This window comes from Muscardinus avellanarius (genome assembly GCF_963383645.1).
Source record: "Muscardinus avellanarius genome assembly, chromosome: 11".
NCBI classification, from domain to species: domain Eukaryota; kingdom Metazoa; phylum Chordata; class Mammalia; order Rodentia; family Gliridae; genus Muscardinus; species Muscardinus avellanarius.
The window spans coordinates 85,973,230-85,995,264 of NC_137797.1; the positions used below are offsets into that span (position 1 = coordinate 85,973,230).

At 42.5% G+C, this 22,035-nt stretch overlaps 1 pseudogene across 1 annotated transcript; it reads left to right on the forward strand.

Moving 5' to 3' along the window:
* Positions 1-17,046: 17,046 nt before the first annotated feature.
* On the forward strand, positions 17,047-17,457 carry LOC308270184 (large ribosomal subunit protein eL27-like; annotated as a pseudogene). Its single transcript has one exon. The product of its transcript is annotated as a large ribosomal subunit protein eL27-like (transcript).
* The last annotated feature ends 4,578 nt before the right edge of the window (positions 17,458-22,035 follow it).

A 22,035-nucleotide genomic window follows, 5' to 3' on the forward strand; every position in this document is an offset into this window, starting at 1 on the left:
AGGCTTTCCACAACATAGTGAGATCCTGTTTCAAAATAAAAATAGTGCTGGGGGTGTGGCTTGGAGGTAGAATGCCTCTGGGTTCAATTCCCAATACTGTAAAAAATAATAATAATAGACTTCAGGGAAGATGGCGACCGAGAAAAGCGGGGCTTAAGAGCCCCGCTAACAACCAATCTCCATTACCACAAAATCAGCGCCTTTCATAGCCAGAAAACACCATCACCAGAGAAACAAAAAAATCACCAGGCTCCAGAGAGAAAGCGGACTGAGAACAGAGCTCAGAGCCACAGAGGAGATACACTGGCCTCACGCCTGAGGACGCGGCAGCAGCGCCATACTGCCGGCGGCAGTGGCGATTTCACCGGATGGCTACAGCAAGCCGAGGTGAGCTGCTGTGGAACAGCCAGGTGGGATCTTTCGGCGCAGGGAGCATCTAAAGCTCCCAGTGGCTGAGCTCAGCACATGCTGCAGGGACTCAGAGCGGAGCTCAAAACCAGAGAAGAAAAAATACGCCAGTCTCACGGCCGAGGGCGTGGCAGCAGTGCCATATTGACACCAGCGGCAGCAGCAGTGAATTCACCGAGTCCAGTACAGCTACATCTCCGTACTCAAGAACAGTGAGTCAAATTGTGGGCCACAGAGGAGAAATCCCAGTACTGTACTCCCTGGGACTTGACCCAGTGGGGGAGTGACGGTGACAGAGATATCATACCATAGGAGAACGTGCAACCTGGCACCCCCCATAGTCTAAAGCAGCCTCTATCGACTCCCTGGGTCGGAGACTCTGTGATACAACCCAGTAAAGGAGTAGTGGGGTCTGAGATACCACAGACTTGAGATCCAGAGCACCTTAAGTGAAGTCGTAGTGACCCAGAGAAGGCACAAACTTCCAAAATCATGGGAAAGAGGAATAACACTGGAGCAATGAATGCCCACAACCCCACAACATCAGAACCCGATAAAACAGAAAATCAGAGATTTCTAGAAGATCAAATCAGGAAAATAACTGTAGAAATAATAGAGGTGCTTCGAAAAGAATTCAGAGAGAGCCAAAAGAGATAAAGGATGCAATTAATGAAGTAAAGGCCTCAATTCAAAGCACAAACAACCAATTAGACCACATGGAGAATAGAATCTCGCTCGTAGAAGATGATCATTCCAAAAATGAACACATAGTTTCTAATCTAGAAAAAAATATTCGACAGCAGGAATCTGATATTGAAGAAATATGGGCTCATTTTAAGAGAGCTAACCTAAGAATAATTGGAATAGAGGAGGGAAAAGAAAGTGAAACCAAAGGGATCAACAATCTCTTCAAGGAAGTAATAGCAGAAAATTTTCCAAACATAGAGCAAGAGGTTGATACAAAGGTCCAGGAAACTTATAGAACTCCCTTTAGACAGGATCGGAGAAGAGGATCCCCACGCCACATAATTGTCAAAATGACCAATGTGGAAGCCAAGCAGAGAATCTTAAAGGCAACAAAAACAAAGGGCCAAGTGACATTCAGAGGCAAACCAATTAGAATCACTCCAGACTTCCCAAACCAAGTCATGAGAGCCAGAAGTGCTTGGAGTAACATATTCCAAACTCTGAAAGAAAACAACTTCCAGCCAAAAATTTCCTACCCAGCAAAACTTTCTATCAAATTAGATGGAAAAATAAGAAGCTTCCATGACAAACAGAAACTGAAGGAATTTATGTCTTCAAAACCAGCACTAGAGAAAATACTCAAAGAGATTAACTACAAAGAAGAAATAGGTAACACACACCAGAACCAGAGAAACAAGATTTTCCATCCAACAGACAACTAAGATTAGTTATCTGTGGAGATTCATTATTTATGTTAGTCTTTTACCTATCTCTAAATTGTATTGTTTGCCTTTATTGTTGTTAATTTTTAGGATGTCTAGTTGGAATATTAATATACCTTCAGATACAGCATTTGGAAATATTTTATCCCATTCTATCAGTAACTGTTAACTCTGTTTACATTGTCTTTGGATATACAACATTTTTTTATTTTTTAGGGAGTTTGTATACTCTTCTGTTGCCTGTGCCATTGAAATCATATCCAAGAAATCACTGCCAATTTCAATGTTGTGAGGTTTTATGACCCAGATTTTCTTCTAAAAGTCTATAGTCTTAAGATTTATACTTAGGTCTTTTATCTATTTTGAGTTAATATTTGTATATGGGACTAGGTAAGGGTCCAATTTTATTCTTTTCCATATAAGTATTATTTTTCAACAATATTTAGTTAAAAGATTATTATTTCCACCACCAAATGTTCGTGGAAACCTTGTCAAAAATAACTTGACAATATAGGGAAGAATTTAGCTCTAGGCTTTTATTTAACTCCAATGGTTTATATATCTGCCTTTAGAACAGTACTACACTGTTTCAATTATTGTAGCTTTAAACAAACAAGCAAAAATGAGGAGATGGAGCTAGTGTGGAGGCCCGATCCTGCAGTTCCAGCTACTCAGGGGGCTGAGCAGCAGGATCACAAACCTCAAGGCCAGCCGGGGCAACTTAGTGAAATGAGACTCTGTCCCAGAATAAAATAAAATGGCCTGGGAAAGTAGCTCAGGGGTAGAGTGTAATCTCTCTTGGGGGGAGTTAAGAGGCCAAACTCTGTGTTTTGTTCATTTGTTGGTAGATGCAACCAAGGGCATTCTACCTCTGAGCTATACCCTCGGCCCAATTTTATTTGTTTTATAACAGGGTCTTGCTAGGTTGACGAGAGTCTCACTCTACTGAGGCTGACCTCGAACCTGTGATCTTCCTGTCTCAGCCTCTCTAGTACTGGGATTACAGGTTTGTTCCACTAAGCCCAGCTATGAACTGTTTTGTTCATTTGTTGGAGGATGGAAACCAGGGGCATTCTACCTCTGAACTATACCTATAACCCTTCTTAAATTTTTATTATTATTAATTAATTAATTAATTTTGTGGCACTGGGGATGGAACCCAGGGGCATTCTACCTCTGAACTACATCCCTAGTTCTATTTTTTTCATTCTTTATTTTGACACAGGGTCTCACTTGTTACGGATTGGGGGTGAGGGTTACCATTTGGGGGAACCATCCCCAGGGATCTTTGTTAGACCCCTGGGAATAATTCCCCCAAAATATCACAAAAAGATAAAAAAGAAGGTGCAGGTTCTTGTCCTGAGCTAAGGATAAATACACATTAGCCCAGACTCTTGCTGAAGATTGAAAGAAGTTTATTAAAAAGATAGAAATACAGAAGACAGTTACAGCCCCGTGCCATTCGAGAGTGGCATGGGGGGGGGTAGTACGAATGAATTCACCAAAGGTACAAAGCATGGAACAGACTTTTTATACACATGACCTCCATCTTGTTCATTTAATTCTGACGTAGTAAAAGTCCCTGTAAAGTACCTCCCCTTACTTTCCCGGCAAGGTGTACTTTCCCTGCCTAGGTGTCTCATTTCACGAAGGTCATGGTCGAAGGTCGACCCCCTCTTCCCATCCTAGCTAGATTATACAATTATTATGTAAACCTGTCTTTAGAATGAGGATGAGGAAGTCCTAGTTCCCCTCTCCTATGGACTTGCTAATTACCTTTAGCTAGGTTCATTTACATTGGAATAGTTGCCTGCTTTTTTGGCAGAAACCAAGTCCTTTCACCAATTTTTGAAGTATAATAATCAGAGCTTCCTTGGCCATTCCCAATACTGGTACATCAATGAGTTGCATAGGACCCCACTAAGTAGTAGCTGAGGCTGTCTGAACCGAGACTCCTGTCTCAGCCTCTAGAATGCTGAGATTACAAGCTCACCTGGCTTACAGCCCTTTACATTTTTTATTTTGAAACATTGAAACAGGATCTCACTAAATTGCTAAAGTCGGATTCCAACCTGAAATCCTCCTATCTCAGCTTCCCAGCTACTGAGATTATAAATGTGCACTATTGTGTCCTGCTCAAAAAAAAAAATTTTTTTTTTTTTGTAGTACAGGGGATTGAACACAGGGGCATTCTACCTCCAAGCCATATTTTCTTTTTTTTTTTTCTTTTTATAATTTTTGGTGGTACTAGAAGTAGAACCCAGGGGCTTTCTACATCCAGGCTATACTTTATTTGTATTTTATTTTTTTATTTTATATTTATTTTATTTTATTTTATATTTTATTTGGAAACAGGGTCTCACTAAGTTGCTGAGAGCCTCACTATGTAGCTGAAACTGCCTTCGAACCTGTGCAATCCTCCTGTCTCAGCCTCCCAAGCGTGGGGATTACAAGCATGTGCCACCACGCTCAGCTTCCCCAGCCATATTTTTTATTCTTTATATTTTGAAACAGGATCTCACTAAGTAACTGAGGCTGGCCAAAACTTGCAATTCTCCTGTCTCAGCCTCCCAAGTACTGGGGTTACAAGCATGTGCCACCATGCCTGTATAAAGTATGTGTGTGTGTGTGTGTGTGTGTGTGTGTGTGTGTGTGTTAACTAGGGAAGGAACGCAGAGGCCTTCTACCTCTGTGCTATACTCCCAGACCCATTTTATATTTTATTTGGAGCCGGGCTTGGTGGCGCACGCTTGTAATCCCCGCGCTTGGGAGGCTGAGACAGGAGGATTGCATGGGTTTGAAGCCAGCCTCCGCTACTTATTAAGGCTTTCGGCAACTTAGTGAGACCCTGTTTCCAAATAAAATATAAAAAAGGTCTGGGAGTATAGCCCAGAGGTAGAAAGCCTCTGAGTTCCACCCCCAGTACCACCAAAATATAAATAAATAAATAAAATATATATTTTATTTGGAAATAGGGTTTCACTAAGTTTCTGAGAGCCCCACTAAGTAGCTGAAGCTGGCTTTGAATCTGCGTGATCTTCTTGTCTCAGCCTCCCAAGCGCTTGGATTACAAGCATGGACCACTATGCCCGGCTTTAAATTTTTTTTTTTTTTTTAATAAATAAAAAAGTTGAAGGAAGGAAATGTGTATGTTTAGAGTTGCAGAAAAAACTAGAGTTGGCTTCCAACATACAACTGTGATGAAGTCTTGAGAGACCTGAGGATCCTAACAGTCAGGTTCAGCCATTTGCACACAAAATCAAACAGAAATGATAATGAAATGGGCATTTCCTTAGAATGACACTTGCAGACCACAGAAAGGCAAGTGGAGAGTTTATTGTAAAGAGAATAGGAGCGAAGGTGGTGGCACACATTTGTAATCCTGGTACTTGAAAGGCTGAGACAGGAGGATCGCACAGGCTCGAAGCCAGCCTCAGCTACTTAGTGAGGCTCTCAGCAATTTAGTGAAAGCCTGTTTCCAAATAAAACAGAAAATAAGTCTGGGAATATAGCCTGGAGGTTGAAAGACCCTGGATTCCATTCCCAGTACCACACACAAAAAATAGATAGATGATAGATTGATAGATAGATAGATAGACAGACAGACAGATAAAAAGCCAGGCATGGTGGTGCACACATAATCCCGGCATTTGGGAGGCTGAGATAGGAAAATTGTAGGTTCACTGACAACTTCAGCTACTTAGTGAGGCCCTTTGTAACTCAGTGAGATCCTGTTTCAAAATAAAGAATAAAGCCGGGCAAGGTGGCACACACTTTTAAACCCAGAGCTTGGGAGGCTGAGACAGGAGGATCACACAAGTTCTAAGCCAACCTCAGCTACTTAGTGAGGCTCTCAGCAATTTAGTGAAACCCTGTTTCCAAATAAAAAATAAAATAGGTCTGGGAGTATAGCCCGGAGGCAGAAAGCCCCTGGGTTCCACCCCCTGTACTGAAAAAAAAAAAAAAAAAAAAATATATATATATATATATATATATATATATATATATGGAGGGAGAGAGAGGGAGAGAGAGAGAGAGAGAGAGAGAGAGAGAGAGAGAGAGAGAGAGAGAGAGAGGAAAGAACAGGGAAGGGGAAAAGAGGCAAAATGTTGTACGCTAGCGAGAGAGAATAACTGTCCAGAGCCAATTATGTCCACAAAGCCACACTTTATTACAGGTTCAAACCTGGACCCAAGCGCATGTGTCTCCACATCAGCTGCAAGGGCCCAGTCTCCAGTTAGCAACATCATTATATAGCTTAATGATACAATGTCATTTTGTTTTATCACCCTTAGTTATTCACCACTTGTATACCTAAAAGCAACCATAAAGCACACAACTGACATGGGAATGGAGTCCTGCATCCGTGGTATATTTTTCCAGATGTTAAGGATTGAAATAGCGTGGGGGGAGGCGGGGGGCGAGTGGGCTGCTGCCATCATCTCATCTCTCCCAAGGACAGCCGGGGCTTCTCACATGAGCTGTCATTTTATTGTTAATTGAATAGAGGTGATGAGGGGAAGCAGGCTTGGGTGCTGTATTTTAGACTAAGCTACAATATCCCAGACATTTTGGAATTTTTAACTTCTATGTTTAACTCTTTTGACAAAATATAGAGGTTTAGGGGTTAGCAGGGGTTTCACAGAAGAGGGTCTCTCATCTGTGGAATGTTTGTTTAGACACAAGTGCAAAGGAGCTGGCTCCGACTGGCACTTCCTTACTCCCATCCGATGTCTTTTAAACTGTTGAGGAAGACAGGCTTTAAGATAGAGTCAGCATTATTCAGGACTGGGCTAAATTCTGTTGACGTACAATCTCTAAAGGTAGGCTAGTTCATTGGTCCCACCCTAACACATCTATATTATTAATTCAGACTAAAACCTAAGCAATGATTAAAGGCATCTCATAACATTTCTTCACTTTAGATTAACTTACACAGACAATTCTTAAGATAACAAGGGCCTGGGGCAGGGGATTCCTTATCTGAGGTATGCAGCCCAGGCACAGGAGATTGACTGCTCTTTAGTGGCCATAAACTATATTGCATCCTGTGCCTGGTTTTAAAGCTCAAAGGGAACACATAAATTTAAGATCGAAATAAAACTTATAGAATCAAACTTATTACAATGTGGTTTCTAAAAACCACACTAAATTATTAATTTTCCTAATGATTATATTTCATAGTAGTAAAGCTTAAACTAAGTCTTAACATCTAACTTAAAACAAAGCACTTAAAGCAAGGCATAACAAAAACACTCTGTGGGTAGTGGGGACCCCGGTATCTGACAGCCACCTTCTGGACACTACTTAGGAATATCTCAACCACAGGCCGTCAATTGCAAACTGCTTTCTGAGGGACCTACAGAAGAGAGGTTTAGGCCACCCATAGGGGCCTCAGTGGGCCTCGACGTCCAGGGGGAGCCTTCTGCCCACTACGGGGAGTTGCCCGGGCCGAGGGCCATCAATTCCACACCCCCTTCTCTCAGAGCCAGTGCAACTTGCCAGTGAGTAGAGCTCCCAGAGGGAGGTGCTCCCGGGTGGGAAAACGCACTAGAGGGGCTGGTCTCCGTGTTAGGTGCTTCCTAGTCTCCCTTTCCGCTTGGGTCCCAGAGGTGCTTCTGGACTTGCTGAGTCTGCACAGAACCCTTCTTTGAGTCTCCATGTCTTGTTGGGGTTCCTGGACTCTCCTGGAATTGCTTATGAGCAGGAACAACTGGCGTTTTGTGAAGCTCTGGTCTCTCTCAGGAGGCTCTTGGCCTCATTATCACTTTTGGGGAGTTTTGGGAGCTGGTTAGCATCAGCTGCCTCTCGGGAGGTGAAACTCCTGGCCCTGGCCCTGTCTGCCTCCTGCTCTCTACCTCCCCAATAACACTGAAAAGAGAAAAGGAACTCCAATCAGTATAATTACGCAGGGATTGTACCAGTATTGGGAATGGCCTAGGAAGATTTGGGAAAGCTCTGATTATTAATATATTTCAAAAGAAAATAATTGGTATATTTCAAAATTGTTATGTCAAAATGGCGGCAGACAAGGGTAAAGAAAGGACTTGATTTCTGCCTAAAACAGGCAGCTATTCCAATGTAAATTAACCTAGCTCAAAGTAATTAACTAGTCAATAGGAGAGGAGAACTAGGCCTTTCTCTATCTAAAGACAGATCTTAAGAAAGGAGAACTAGGCCTTTATCTGAAGACAGATATACATGATGATCTAGGGAGGATGGAGCATCGTTTGACCTTGCCCTTCATGAAAGAAAACACCTTGCCACACCTTGCTGGGGGAGGTTCACTACATCAGAGTCACGCAAACAAGATGGAGGTCATGGGTATAAAAGGCCAGGTCCATGTGTAATCCCTTTGGTGTATTCATTTCGAGTCACCCCTTCATGCCATTTTGGCATGGGGCTGTATTTCTATTTTCTGTGGTTTGAGGGAAAGTGTGTCCGGGACCCTAACAGGGGTCCCTGGGAACAGTTTCCCCACAACCATACTCTCCCAATCCGTAACAGGGATGTAGCTCAGAGGTGTAGAATGCTCCTGGGTTCGATCCTCAGTACCACAAATAATAAATAAATAAATAAATAAATAATTTTTTTTTTTGGTGGTACTGGGGTTCCTGCCTGGAAGCCCTTCTACCTCCGGGCTACACTCCCAGACCCATTTTTACATTTTTTTTTTTTAATTTGGAAACAGGGTCTCCTAAGCCAGCGCACGCGGCTGGCTTCGAACCTGCGTGATCCTCCTGTCTCTGCCTCCCAAGCGCGGGGATTACAAGCGTGCACCACCACGCCCGGCATAAATAAATAAATTTTAAAACAGGGTTCAGAGCTGGGCCTATTGGTGCACACCTATAATCGCAGAACTTAGAAAGCTGAGACAGGTGGATCACAGGTTCGAAGACAGCCTAAGCAAGTAGTGAGATTCTAATCAATCGTGTAAGACACCGATCCAAATAAAAAATAGGGCTGGGCTCAGTATCGTAATTCATGCCTATAATCCCTGTACCTGGGAGGCTGAGACAGGAGGATTGCAGGTTTGAGGACAGCCTCAGGAAGTAGTGGGACTCGAATTAGCCTAGTAAAACCCTGTTTCCAAATAAGAAATAAAATCAGGCTAAAAGTGTAGCTTGAAGGTAAAATGCTTCTAGGTGTGTCCCAGTAACACACATACACACACACGCATGCGTGCGCGCAAATAGGGTTGGGTGCCGGGGTCCAGCCTCGGCCAGTCCAGGGGTCTTGAAGGAGGCGTAGGGTCGGCGAAATTGAAGAATGAGAGACGCCGTGCTTAGTAGCGGGGGAAGGCACCTCTGCCTGTGCCCTGGAATATACTTTATCTATACATGAATCTGACAGATTACAGCAAGCCACATCATATGTATTTTGCTTTTCATTTAGTTTTTTGGTTTTTTTTTTTTTTGGTGGTACTAGGGTTCCTGGAAGCCCTTCTACCTCTGGGCTACACTCCCAGACCTATTTTTACATTTTTATTTGGAAACAGGGTCTCCTAAGCCAGCGTGCACGGCTGGCTTCGAACCTGCGTGATCCTCCTGTCTCTGCCTCCCAAGCGCGGGGATTACAAGCGTGCGCCACCACGCCCGGCGTTCATTTAGTTTTTTTAAACCACATTACACATACATTGTTTTTCATTTCGTTTTTCATTAACCTAAATTCCATGTAGCAGGCACACCTTGAAGCCACCTGTTTTTTCTGTTTTTTGCTTTTTGTATGCTTTTACACGGAAATATTTGGTATTAACAACTTTTGACAAAACATATTCTTAATATACCTGGATACAAAGAACTTTTAGCAATACATGTTTTTATTACACCTAGGTACATTTTGCGCTTTATCTGAAATAATTCAACCTGCCTCGATGAGCTCATATCCCAATACCTGAAATTATCCAAATTAACGTCATACAAATCATTCTGGTTACCTAGCCACAAACATCAATTTTATTCTAATTATTAACCTAACTAACAATGGAGCTCTGCGAAGCACGTTCAAACCTAAAGCTAAACCGAAAGTACAGAAGACAAGCGGCTTTTCCATTAAAAGGAACACAAAGATTTTAAAAGATCTTTAAGGGGCACAAAACATTTTACTTTTATATTTTATATTTTAAAATACCAAATATACAATTTATTTTCTTAAATTTTTATGATCTTCAATCAAAAACAGCAGAAGGGCGGGGGAGGCTCTGCCTAGCCGATTTCTCCATCACACACATAATAAACTTTAACTAAACTTATCCTTAACTACTAAATGATAAACTTACTATTTCTACTTCTTTTTTTGGTGGTACTGGGGGTGGAAGCCAGAGGCTTTCTACATCCAGGCTATACTCCCAGACCCATATATATATATATATATATATATATATATATATATATATATATATATATACAATTTTTTTGTGTGTGGTACTGGGGGTGGAACCCAGCGGCTATACTCCCAGACCTTTTTTATATTTTATTTGGAAACAGTGTCTCACTAAGTTGCTGAGAGCCTCACTAAGTAGCTGAGGCTGGCTTCAAACCTGCACGATCCTCCTGTCTCAGCCTCCCAAGCGCGGGGATTACAAGTGTGTGCCACCACGCCCGGCTCTATTTCTACTTCTAAAATTAGCTGCTAATTTTATCTCTTATTTTTGACTACTAGGTATTCTATAACTTATTTTGACCCAACCACCAAATTTATACTAAACTTATTCTATTTCTCTAACATACAATGCCTACATCTAACTTGCTATAATACCTATTAAGTTGTTTACCAAGAGAACTCTTTCGTCTTTAGTGAGCAGGCGCCAAGAAGGTCCCTGCCTGCCCAACCCTCTATAGGAATGGCTGAGTCCTGACATCCAGTAATATTAACTCTGTGTTTTCCAATGTATAGGAAAGTGGAGAATGGTTGGAGGTGGAAAAGTATTCTTATTAGTGCTAGCCCCTTGAGGGGGATACTATAGTCAACCCCCTAACTTCTAAGCAGTCTTATGGAGGGCCTTGCACAGGAGGTACAATCTGCCTAAGTTAACCTTTTCCTTTCATAACTAAAGCCTTAAGTGAGTCAGGTGTTGTAAGCAGAGGAGCAAAGAGCTCTTTTCTATGTAGCTTTTTTAAAGTTTTCTCATAGTCATATTCTTCTTAGCGCTATTCCTAGCATAAATCTTAGGGCATTTTCCAATCATATTCACATCAAACTTCAGATTATTATAAAACATCAATCCTTAATCAAAGCAATATTCAAATTTCATTAATATTATCATTATTATAACTAAAATCAAGAGGGATAATGGTGTCAGTTTTGCCAGAGTCTTCCAGCCCTGCGGAATTCTCTTCCCAGCTGCGACCCTGTCACACAGCAGAAATGGCGCCGCCTCCGCCAGTTGGGTTTGTAGTTTGGAGACAGAATGCCCCTGGTACTGGTTCAATACCAAGAACCAAAAAAAAAAAAAAAAAAGGATGGAGGGTGTCGCCCAGAGGTAGATGACCCCTGGGTTCCAACCCTAGTTCCACAAAAATAAATAAACAAATAGTATAGATAAATGCAAACAGAGATACCAAGTTGTCAGCCCTGCTTTTAGTCACCCTGGGATCCTGGCCCATAAAAGCAAAGAGCCCAAGTCTGGCGGAGGCGGCAGAGGCAGCGCCATTCCTGCTGTGTGACAGGGTCACAGCTGGGAAGAGAATTCCGCAGGGCTGGAAGACTGGCAAAACTGAAGCCTTTATCCCTCTTGATTTTAGTTATAATAATGATAATATTAATGAAATTTGAATATTGCTTTGATTAAGGATTGATGTTTTATAATAATCTGAAAATTGATGTGAATATGATTGGAGAATGCCCTAAGATTTGTGCTGGGAAAAGCGCTAAGAAGAATATGACTATGAGAGAATTTTCAAAAAGCTACATAGAAAAAGGCTCTTTGCTCCTCTGCTTACAACACCTGACTCACTTAAGGTTTTAGTTATGAAAGGAAAAGGTTAACTTAGGCAAATTATACCTCCTGTGCAAGGCCCTCCATATGTTGCTTATAAGTTAAGGGGTCGACTGTGGCATCCCCCTCAGGGGGCTAGTGCTAATTAGAATACTACCTCCAACCATCCTCCAGTTTCCTGTACAGGAGTGCATGATCATTGGAAAACACAGAGTTAATATTACTGGAAAATGGCTTGATGTCAGGACTCTGCGGTTCCTACGGAGGATTGGGCAGGAGAGGACCTCCTTGGTGTCTGCTCACTAAAGACAAAAGAGTTACTTTTGGTAAACAACTTAATAAATAAGTATTACAGAAAATTAGATGTAGGCATTGTATGTTAAAGAAATAGAATAAGTTTAGTATCAATTTGATGGTTGGGTCAAAATAAGTTAATAGAATACCTAGTAGTTAAACATAACAGATAAAATTAGCAGCTAGTTTCAGAAGTAGAAATAGTAAGTTTAGCATTTAGTAGTTAAGGGTAAGTGTAGTTAAAGTTTATTATGTGTGATATAGAGTAGTAATAAGTCCTGTGGGTCAATTCATTACAAATTAATAAAAAACAAAAAAACAGGAAAAACAGGTGGCTTCGAGGTGTGCCTGCTATGTGGAATTCAGGTTAATGAAATCTAAATGAAAAAGAATTTATGTGTCATGTGGTTTTGAAAAACTAAGTGAAAAGCAAAATACGTCCTGCTGTATGCAGAGTCTGCGAGAAATGAGAGACTGGAGAGCCCAAGGGAAATGTGCCAATTGAAGCCTTTATTAGCTGGCCAGGGGCGCAGCCCTCAGTCTAAAATCAGACCAGAGGGGCCTCCGCCTGCCCGGGGTAGGGGGCTTATAAGGGGTAGGCAGGCGGGTTACAGAAGCGGAATTAGCCGGTTAGGAGGTGTTGGGGGAGGAGACTCCACACAGGAATTTTAGGGAGAGATGAGCCTTGTTGGGGGAAGGGAGTAGTCTCCTCCCTGCTGGGGGTAGGTAGTCATTCCTAGAGGAGCAAGGTTAAACTTTAGATTTACCTCTCAAAACCGGAAGAGGGAAGAGGGAGGGGATTCAGTTACAGGGTAGTGCCGGGTGAGATCAAACTGAGTCTCTTCTGCTTCCACAGTATGCTGTGGCTTGCTGTAGTCTTATGGTTCATTGTTCCTATATTTTGACATGTCTTCATATACTCTAAAACATTCCCGGCCTCTCTAATGGGCCAGATAGAGGCCTGACAATCTTCATTAGCATTATCAAAAGCTAGTTGCTTGGTTAATATTTCTGACAATTCCGCATTATTTATGGTTTTCTGAATAGAATCCTGCAGTCTCCCAATGAAGGAACTGTACTCTTCAGTGGGTCCTTGTAAAATTTTTGTAAATGGCTCTCCTGTTCTTGTATCAATTTTTTTTCCAAGCCAAAAGAGCAGCTTCTTGAATCCAGTATATATGCTGCGGTTGTACATTTTGGATTTGAGTTGCTTCGTCTGACCAAGCCCCAGTTCCAGTAAGTAACTCATAAGACAACTGAGCCTGATTTCCCCAAGCCAACTGATCACGCATAATTTGTTTTGCCTCCTCACTGAGCCACATTTGCCATTGTGAATATTGCTGTCCTGTCAGGACCATCTTTGCTACTGCATAGAAATCATAAGGGATCCAGTTCTCTGCCCAAGAGCGTAAGAATTCAATGCAGTAATTAGAAACAGGTCCATAAAGCATGCATGCCTTTTTGAAAGAAGAAATAGTATCAAATTTAAGCCCTCTCAATTCAATTTGCTGCGGCGGACCAGGGTTAAAAGTGACAGGGAAGGTAAAAGCTAAATGAGCAGGATAGATTTAGGGGAGACTGGATTCGTTCTGTGCTCTAAAAGATTTATGCTTTCTGCCACAGGGGCCGAAGGGGGAGCGGGCGTGGGCGCCAAGACGCTCGCTCCGACTTCTTTTCCTGGGCTTTTGGAGGCAAACATTATGTCCTTTTGTTTTTTGGCTCGATCTAAATCTTCCTTCGACAATTCATATACTTGAAGTGATTTTTCAGTTTCACTCTCTATGTCTAAAGCCTTGCCGTCAATTTGTTGAATGATCATTTTAATTAAAGACTAAGTGACCCACCACTGAGGGAGGATTTTCTCCCCTTGCCAATAGGCTGTCATAATATTTTTTTCGAACTCTGTCCCATATTTCTTCATCTAAAGTTCCTTCATCAGGAAGCCAAGGATTATATTCTGCGGCTAAATCATAACAATTTTGCAACTCTTCTTGTGATACCTTTATCTTATATTGCTTTAAAAGATAATGTACTAATTTTGTAAAAGGATTCTTACTTACTTGATTTCCCATAGCTGCTTACCTCTTTCTGCAGCGGCCTGGAGTATAGCCTGGAGGTAGAAAGCCTCTGGGTTATACTCCCAGACCCATTTTATATTTTATTTGGAAACAAGGTCTCACTAAGTTGCTGAGTGCCTCACTAAGTAGCTGAGGCTGGCTTCGAACCTGTGTGATCCTCCTGTCTCAGCCTCCCAAGCGCTGGGATTACAAGCATGCACCACAACGCCCGGCCTTCCCAGGGGCATTCGACCTCTGAGCTATACCCCCTGCCCTATTTTTCTTTATTTTGAAACCGGGTCTCACTGAGTTGCAGAAGGCCACACTAAGTAGCTGAGGCTGTCTGCGAACCATGATCCTCTGGTCTCAGCCTCCCAAATGCTGGGATTACAAGCATGTGCCACCATGCCCGGCTAGCTCAGTCGGTAGAGCATGGGACTCTTAATCCCAGGGTTGTGGGTTCCACGTTAGGCGCTGTCCTGGGACTTGGGAGGGAGAGACCTGAAATGAAGACATGGACAGTCATCTCTTGGATCACTGACAACTTTATTCTCTAGAACTAAGTTTTTATACTTTTTTCCCCTGCACCAAAACCACAACTTCAACAGAAAGAAAGACATCAAAGTACAATCTCAAACACAATGCAGAATGATTGATGTAGAACATTTGTCATATGCTTGCAGAATACAATCATGGAGGGAAAATTAAAAAACAAGAAGAAACAAAGAGGCCTGGTTAAAGATTATTAAGAGCATGATTGCAGCCAGTTCCCGCTCTCACCGGTGGGTTGGGGGTGAGAAATTCCGGAAAGACCAGAATTCACCCAGAGTCTCTGAAAGCTTGACCTTTCGCCAAACTGCCTTAACTCTTTCGGAACCTTTCGTTCCTCAGGTTTCTTCCATGTCCTCCATCATTGCTCCCCTGCTTACAACACCTGACTCACTTAAGGTTTTAGTTATGAAAGGAAAAAGTTAACTTTAGGCAAATTATACCTACTGTGCAAGGCCCGAGTTAATATTACTGGAAAATGGCTTGATGTCAGGACTCGGCCATTCCTATAGAGGGTTGGGCAGGCAGGGACCTTCTTGGCGCCTGCTCACTAAAGACGAAAGAGTTCTCTTGGTAAACAACTTAATAGGTATTATAGCAAGTTAGATGTAGGCATTGTATGTTAGAGAAATAGAATAAGTTTAGTATAAATTTGGTGGTTGGGTCAAAATAAGTTATAGAATACCTAGTAGTCAAAAATAAGAGATAAAATTAGCAGCTAATTTTAGAAGTAGAAATAGTAAGTTTAGCATTTAGTAGTTAAGGATAAGTTTAATTGGAGTTTATTATGTGTGATGGAGAAATGGGCTAGGCAGAGCCCCCCCTTCTAGTGTTTTTGATTAAAGATCATAAAAATTTAAGAAAATAAATTGTATATTTAGTATTTTAAAATATAAAATATAAAAGTAAAATGTTTTGTGCCCCTTAAAGATCTTTTAAAATCTTTGTGTTCCTTTTAATGGAAAAGCCCCTTGTCTTCTGTACTTTCGGTTTAGCTTTAGGTTTGAACGTGCTTCGCAGAGCTCCATTGTTAGTTAGGTTAATAATTAGAATAAAATTGATGTTTGTGGCTAGGTAACCAGAATGATTTGTATGACGTTAATTTGGATAATTTTGGGTACTGAGATATGAGCTCATTGAGGCAGGTTGAATTGTCCCAAATATACTGCAAAATGTACCTAGATATGTTAAAAACATGTATTGCTAAAAGTTGTTTGTATCCAAGTGTATTAAGGACAGGTTTTGCCAAAAGTTATTAATACCAAGTATTTCCATGTAAAAGCATACAAAAAGCAAAAAACAGAAAAAACAGGTGGCTTCGAGGTGTGCCTGCTACATGGAATTCAGGTTAATGAAAAACAATATATGTGTAATGTGGTTTTAGAAACTAAATGAAAAGCAAAATACGTATGATGTGGCTTGCTGTAATTTGTCAGATTCATGTATAAATAAAGTATATTCTAGGGCACAGGCAGAGATGCTTTCCCCCTGCTGCTAAGCATGGCGTCTCTCATTCCTCAATTTCTCCGACCCTACACATCGTTCAAACCCCTGGACTGGCTGAGGCTGGACCCCTGCAGGAGGGGGCTCAGGAAAGGGAAAAGAGGGTAAGCCAGGAGCCATCACTGGAACGGCAGAGGACCAAAAGGCTGTGTGCGGCAGAGGACACAACCAATGTCAGAAAAGAGCCTACAGAATAGGAGACGATCTTTGCTAGCTACTCCCTTAATAGAGGACTAATATCGATAATATATACATAATATATATACTCAGCTGCCGGGGTCCAGCCTCAGCCAGTCCAGGGCTCTTGAAGGAGACGTAGGTCGGCGAAATTGAAGAATGAGAGACACCATGCTTAGCAGCAGGGGGACGGCATTTCTGTCTGTGCCTGGATTATACTTATTATTTTTATACTTATTTATTTATTATTTTTATACTTATTATATTTATACGTTAATCTAACAAATTACAGCAAGTCACACCGTACATATTTTTTTCATTTCGTTTTTCAAAACCACATTATACACACGTTGTTTTTCATTAAACTGAATTCCACATAGCAGGCACACCTTGAAGCTGCCTGCTTTTCCTGTTTTTTATTGATTTGTTATGAGGTAACCTATAAAACTTACTACTCCTGTACATCATAGATAATAAACTTTAACTAAACTTGTCCTATCTGTTGTGCCCAGGCCGATGTCGCAGGAATAGAGAAAGAGAGCATCAACTGAACTTGGAAAATCAGTTTATTTAACCGCAGAAAAAATCCAGACTAGCCAGGGTAGGGACGTAGTTGACACTCAGACCAGAGCTGCGACCATGAGCTGAACTTACAAGGGGTTTTTAAAGGCAAAAGCCAGTCCTGTTGTTGGTCGGGTTGGTAACTGTTGATATGGGCAAGTTCATGAAACCCGGGAAGGTGGTGCTGGTCCTGGCGGGACGCTACTCTGGATGCAAAGCTGTCATCGTGAAGAACATTGACACTGGCACTTCAGACCGCCCCTACAGCCACGTGATGGTGGCTGAAATTGACCACTATCTCCACAAAGTAACAGCTGCCATGGACAAGAAGAAAATTGCCAAAAGATAAAATATCAAGTCTTTTGTGAACGTTTATAACTCCAATCATCTAATGCCCACCAGGTACTCTGTGGACATCCCCTTGGACAAAACTGTTGTCAACAAGGATGTCTTCAGAGACCCTGCTCTTAAGCGGAAGGCCAGGCAGGAGGCCAAGGTTAAGTCTGAAGAGAGGTGCAAGACAGGCGAGAACAAATGGTTCTTCGAGAAGCTTTGGTTTTAGGTGTTTTTTTTTTGTTTGTTTCCATCATTACAAATAAAAATTTTAGTCAGGCATAGTGGTGCATGCTTGTAATCCCAGCATTTGGGAGGCTGAGACAGCCTCAGCTACTTAGTGAGGCCCTCTGCAATTTAGTAAGACCCTGTTTCAAAGTAAAGAATAAAAAATTGGGCTGGAGCCGGGCGTGGTGGCGCACGCTTGTAATCCCAGCATTCGGGAGGCTGAGACCTGGAGGATCACGGTTCGCGGACAGCTTCAGCTACTTAGTGAGGCCCTTTGCAACTCAGTGAGACCCGGTTTCAAAAAATAAAGAATAAAAAATAGGGCAGGGGGTGTAGCTCGGAGGTTGAATGCCCCTGGGTTCCATCCCCAGACCCGCAAAAAAAAAAAAAAAAAAAAAAAATTGGGCTGGGTGTGTGGCTCAGAGGTAGAATGCCCCCTGAGTATCATCCCTAGTACCGCAAAAATAAATAAATAAATAAATAAATGAATAAAGGCAAAGCCACGCACAGGTGGCTGAGGGTAGTGGGGAGGCTCATTGTTATTGTCTGACAAAATTGCAACATTTCTGGAGTGTGCTGGCGTTTCAGGATGTTGACCATGGGGTAGGCAGAATGTTGGTCTATGCCTGCTGATAGGGTCCAAGAATCGCCCCCTAACCCAAATAACGAAGAACACACCAAGGATGTAAGATACAAGCAGGGTTTATTGTGTTGCAGCTCTTTACTGGTAAGCCAGTGGTCAGAACTCCTTCACAAGCCCATCTGCCGCTAGGGAACCCGCTGGCTATCAGGGAGTGCCCTAACCAAGCCTCAGAGTCCCATAGGCGAGAGGGGTGTGGTCGAAGTCCGACCAAGAGCTCACTCCGGGGTCTGAATTTATAGCCCCAGAAGGGAGTAGTTACACACGTCAGAGCCCGCCAAAATTGGAATACAACCAATCAAATAAAAAGGTAAACAAGTACAACCAATAATTTCAAAACACGCACCCACACACTTGAATCACAGCAAATGATTTTAAAAGACAGCCTGTCTACATCGTTGCCCGCCAAGGACTGCTTATCTACCTTAAAGCAGTTACACAAGGCACACAGATGTTCTAGAAGATAACAGGGTCACAAGAGAGGTCACTTGAGAGAGGGTCTCTTATTTAAGGTATGAGACTGGTCGGGCAGATGCTCTCAGGTAGGGCGGATGCCCTTAGCTTTTCCAGGAATTCTCCTGTAAGCCTTTTCCGACTTAGATGCCTGCCTGCAACTTGTAATTATTACACACAATATTATTGATCAACATTATTAGTTTAAGCAATTTCTTAGCAACTACACCGCAATGCACTCTCATAGCACACTTTGTTATAAAGCTTTAACCTAAAATTTTTAACACAACACTGCTACACCCACAGGCCTATTTTTTATTCTTTACTTTGAAACTGGGTCTCACTGAGTTGCAAAGGGCCTCACTAATAGTCGAGGCTGGCTGTGAACCTGAGATCCTTTGGTCTCAACCTTCCAAAGTACTAGGATTACAAGCATGTGCCACCACACCCAGCCCCTGAGGCTCGTTTGAACTCGCCACTCTCCAGTCTTACCTTCTTAAGTACTGGGGTTACAGGTGTGTGTCACCACACCCAGCTTGATCCTGTGGTTGACAGATAATTATATTTGCCTAAAATTTGTAAAGAATGCCTATTTGATTTGCTTTCAAAATTTGTCAACTTCTCATAAGCTCATTAGAACAATCCACTTAAAATTTATGTTTTTAGCTGGGCATGGTGGCGCATGCTTGTAATCCCAGCATTCAGGAGGCTGAGACTGAAGGATCCGGTTCACGGACAGCCTCAGCTACTTAGTGAGGTCCTCTGCAACTCAGTGAGACCTGGTTTCAAAGTAAAGAATAAAAAATAGGGCAGGGGGTGTAGCTCGGAGGTTGAATGTCCCTGGGTTCCATCTCCAGACCCGCAAAAAAAAAAAAAATTAATTAATTAATTAAATAAAATTTATGTCATTTAACTTTTTGCCATAGGAGAATGCTTGCCTTGCTAGAGCCCATTAAGTCTCAGAAGGAGAGGCAGGTATTCCAGAGAAAGAGGGGTTTGGGGTTCAAGCAACAGTGGCTTAGAGAAGGTCCTTCAAGGCACCCAAGCTGGTTGGAACTGGGCAAATGGCCTGTGAAAGAAATTGAGAATTTTGACGTTTTTGTTTCGCTGACTCCCGTGAGCTGGGCAAGCTCTCTGTGCAGGTCTCCAGGTGTTATCTTAGCAGCAGCTGTTTCAGCACATGACCTCAGCCAGGCGACCTTAGCCTAAGGGAACAGCCGCCTTCCTGGACAGAATTGCCGAGAGCAGAAGATGAGGCCAGTAGTGTCATTCCCCACTTCCCTTTCAAAAATTCTCCCTTCTGAATCCAAAAGCCTAAGACAGCAATGAGATGTAGTTCAGGAAAATAATTACAAGTGAGACCAAAGACTAAAATGCTTGTTGTTGAATCGGGTGCGGTGGCACACGCTGATAATCCCAGCATTTGGGAGGCACATGTTATGGTTTTGGACTGTTATGGTTTGGGAATCTGTCCCCAGGTGAAAGACCCCGCAGAGGGGAGAACCTCACTCAAGCCTCGGGATAGGCAACGCCCAAGAATACACACGAGAGACTTTCCTTGATGCAAGCGCAGGAGGTTTATTAAAGGACCAGTGCACTGGGGCCACCTCGTAACCCATGCAGGAGCAGAGGAGAACGGCCCCCAGCAACTAAGGCAGCCGGGATTTAAAGGAAAAAACCACAAAGTAGGGGGAGATTACATGCGTCAATGGAAAATTACAGAACCGTTTCCAAAGTACATTTGCAGGTCAAACATTGGTCAATGCTAGATGGGCCCCGTCTGTGGTCAGCCGGTTCCTGGAACAGGCCGACCTGGGGGGGGGGGTCATCATTTCTTAAGGGTGTACTTTTCTTAAGGTTTTGCAAGCCTTCATTTCTTAAGTTGCACCAGAAATTTTACAAGCCTGTACTTTAAAATGAGGAACAGTAAAATTTCTCAAGCCTGGCACTTTTCAAACTGCAGCAGGGAATAAGGAACCATTTAATTTTCTTTTCTTTTTTTTTTTTAAATGGAGTCTTTCACAGAGACTTTTGTTAGACCCCTGGGAATAATTCCCCGAAAAACACAAAAAGCGCAGTTTCTTGTCCTGAGCTAAGGATTAAAAGACCCCCGAGTGGTCTTTCCCTCAGGAATGGAGACCCCGAGACCCAGAGATCAGTCCGAGACCACTGGATGCAATAGCATGAGGATTTTATTGCAGAACACAGGTACCTGTGGGCGACAGAGTCTGCACAGAGACTTGCGCGCCCTGGATGAATTTTAGGTAGCTTTTATAGGGGATGGGGGAGCAGAAGCGGGGGTACAGAAGCAGAAAGCATAGTTACAGGAATTTCATTGGTTCGAGTTAATGAGGAATTGAATGACCTTTGTTTGCCTGAGGCTTTTCTGGTACGTGCTTGGTGGAGAGTCCCGAAGTTAATTACCCACCCTATCCTGTTTTTTTCAGACTTACTGAATTCTGTAACTTTCCACAGTTACATTTTAACTTCCTGGTACCTGAGACTAGTAAAACATGGCGTCACTTTGGCTAAGCTGAGTTGGGGGCTTTCATTCCCCCATTTTCTTTATCGGAAGTTAAACCCTTAACTTCTAGCTTATGGGATTTTGGTTTCCTGTTCCTTTAATTGCTGATATTGCTGGGTTAACACTAATGTCTGGATTACTGATAGTCTATCCTTCATGAATTGGACCAAGCGGTTAAGAATGCAGGGCCCAAATGAGAGTAGTAAAAGGAGGATTAGAATAGGTCCCATTAAGGATGATATTAAGGTAGTAAACCAAGGGGATTTGTTAAACCATCCTTCGAACCAGCCCTGCTGGGCATCAAAGATTTTCTGCCGTTGTGCTAGTCTCTCTCTAAGTTTAGCCATACTGTCCCTCACTAATCCCGTATGATCAGCATAGAAGCAACATTCCTCTTTTAATGCAGCACATAGCCCGCCTTCCTTTAGGAAGAGTAAATCTAACCCTCTCCGGTTCTGCAGCACCACTTCTGACAATGAGGTTAGAGATTTTTCTAGGGCGCTTACTGATTCCTCTAATGCTTTTATATCGGCATGCATTGCTGCTTGCAGTGCACTAAACTGGTGAGTTGCCATAAGGGCTGAAGTTCCGGTACCAATTCCAGCAGCCACTCCTCCCATCGTTAATCCCCCCAATAACAAGGCCAGAGTCATAGAAACAGGTTCCCTCATGAATCTGCTCTTCTGTTCAAAACGCTCAATTATGTAACTCGATTCATGATAGGTTATTCTAGGCCATAGCTCGATTAACACACAGAAGCCGGAGGTTGCATGTAGTGTCATAGCTGACACGCAGGGGGTTAAGCCAGAATTACATGCCCAGTAAGTGCCTCTTCCTGCCGCCAAGTAGGTGTTACTGGGATATATATTTTGTGTTTGATTACAAAGACCTTGGTGGGACCCAGGGACCTGCCCTATACAGATCCCCTTTCCTGTTACCTCGGACAAGGTTAATTTATGTTG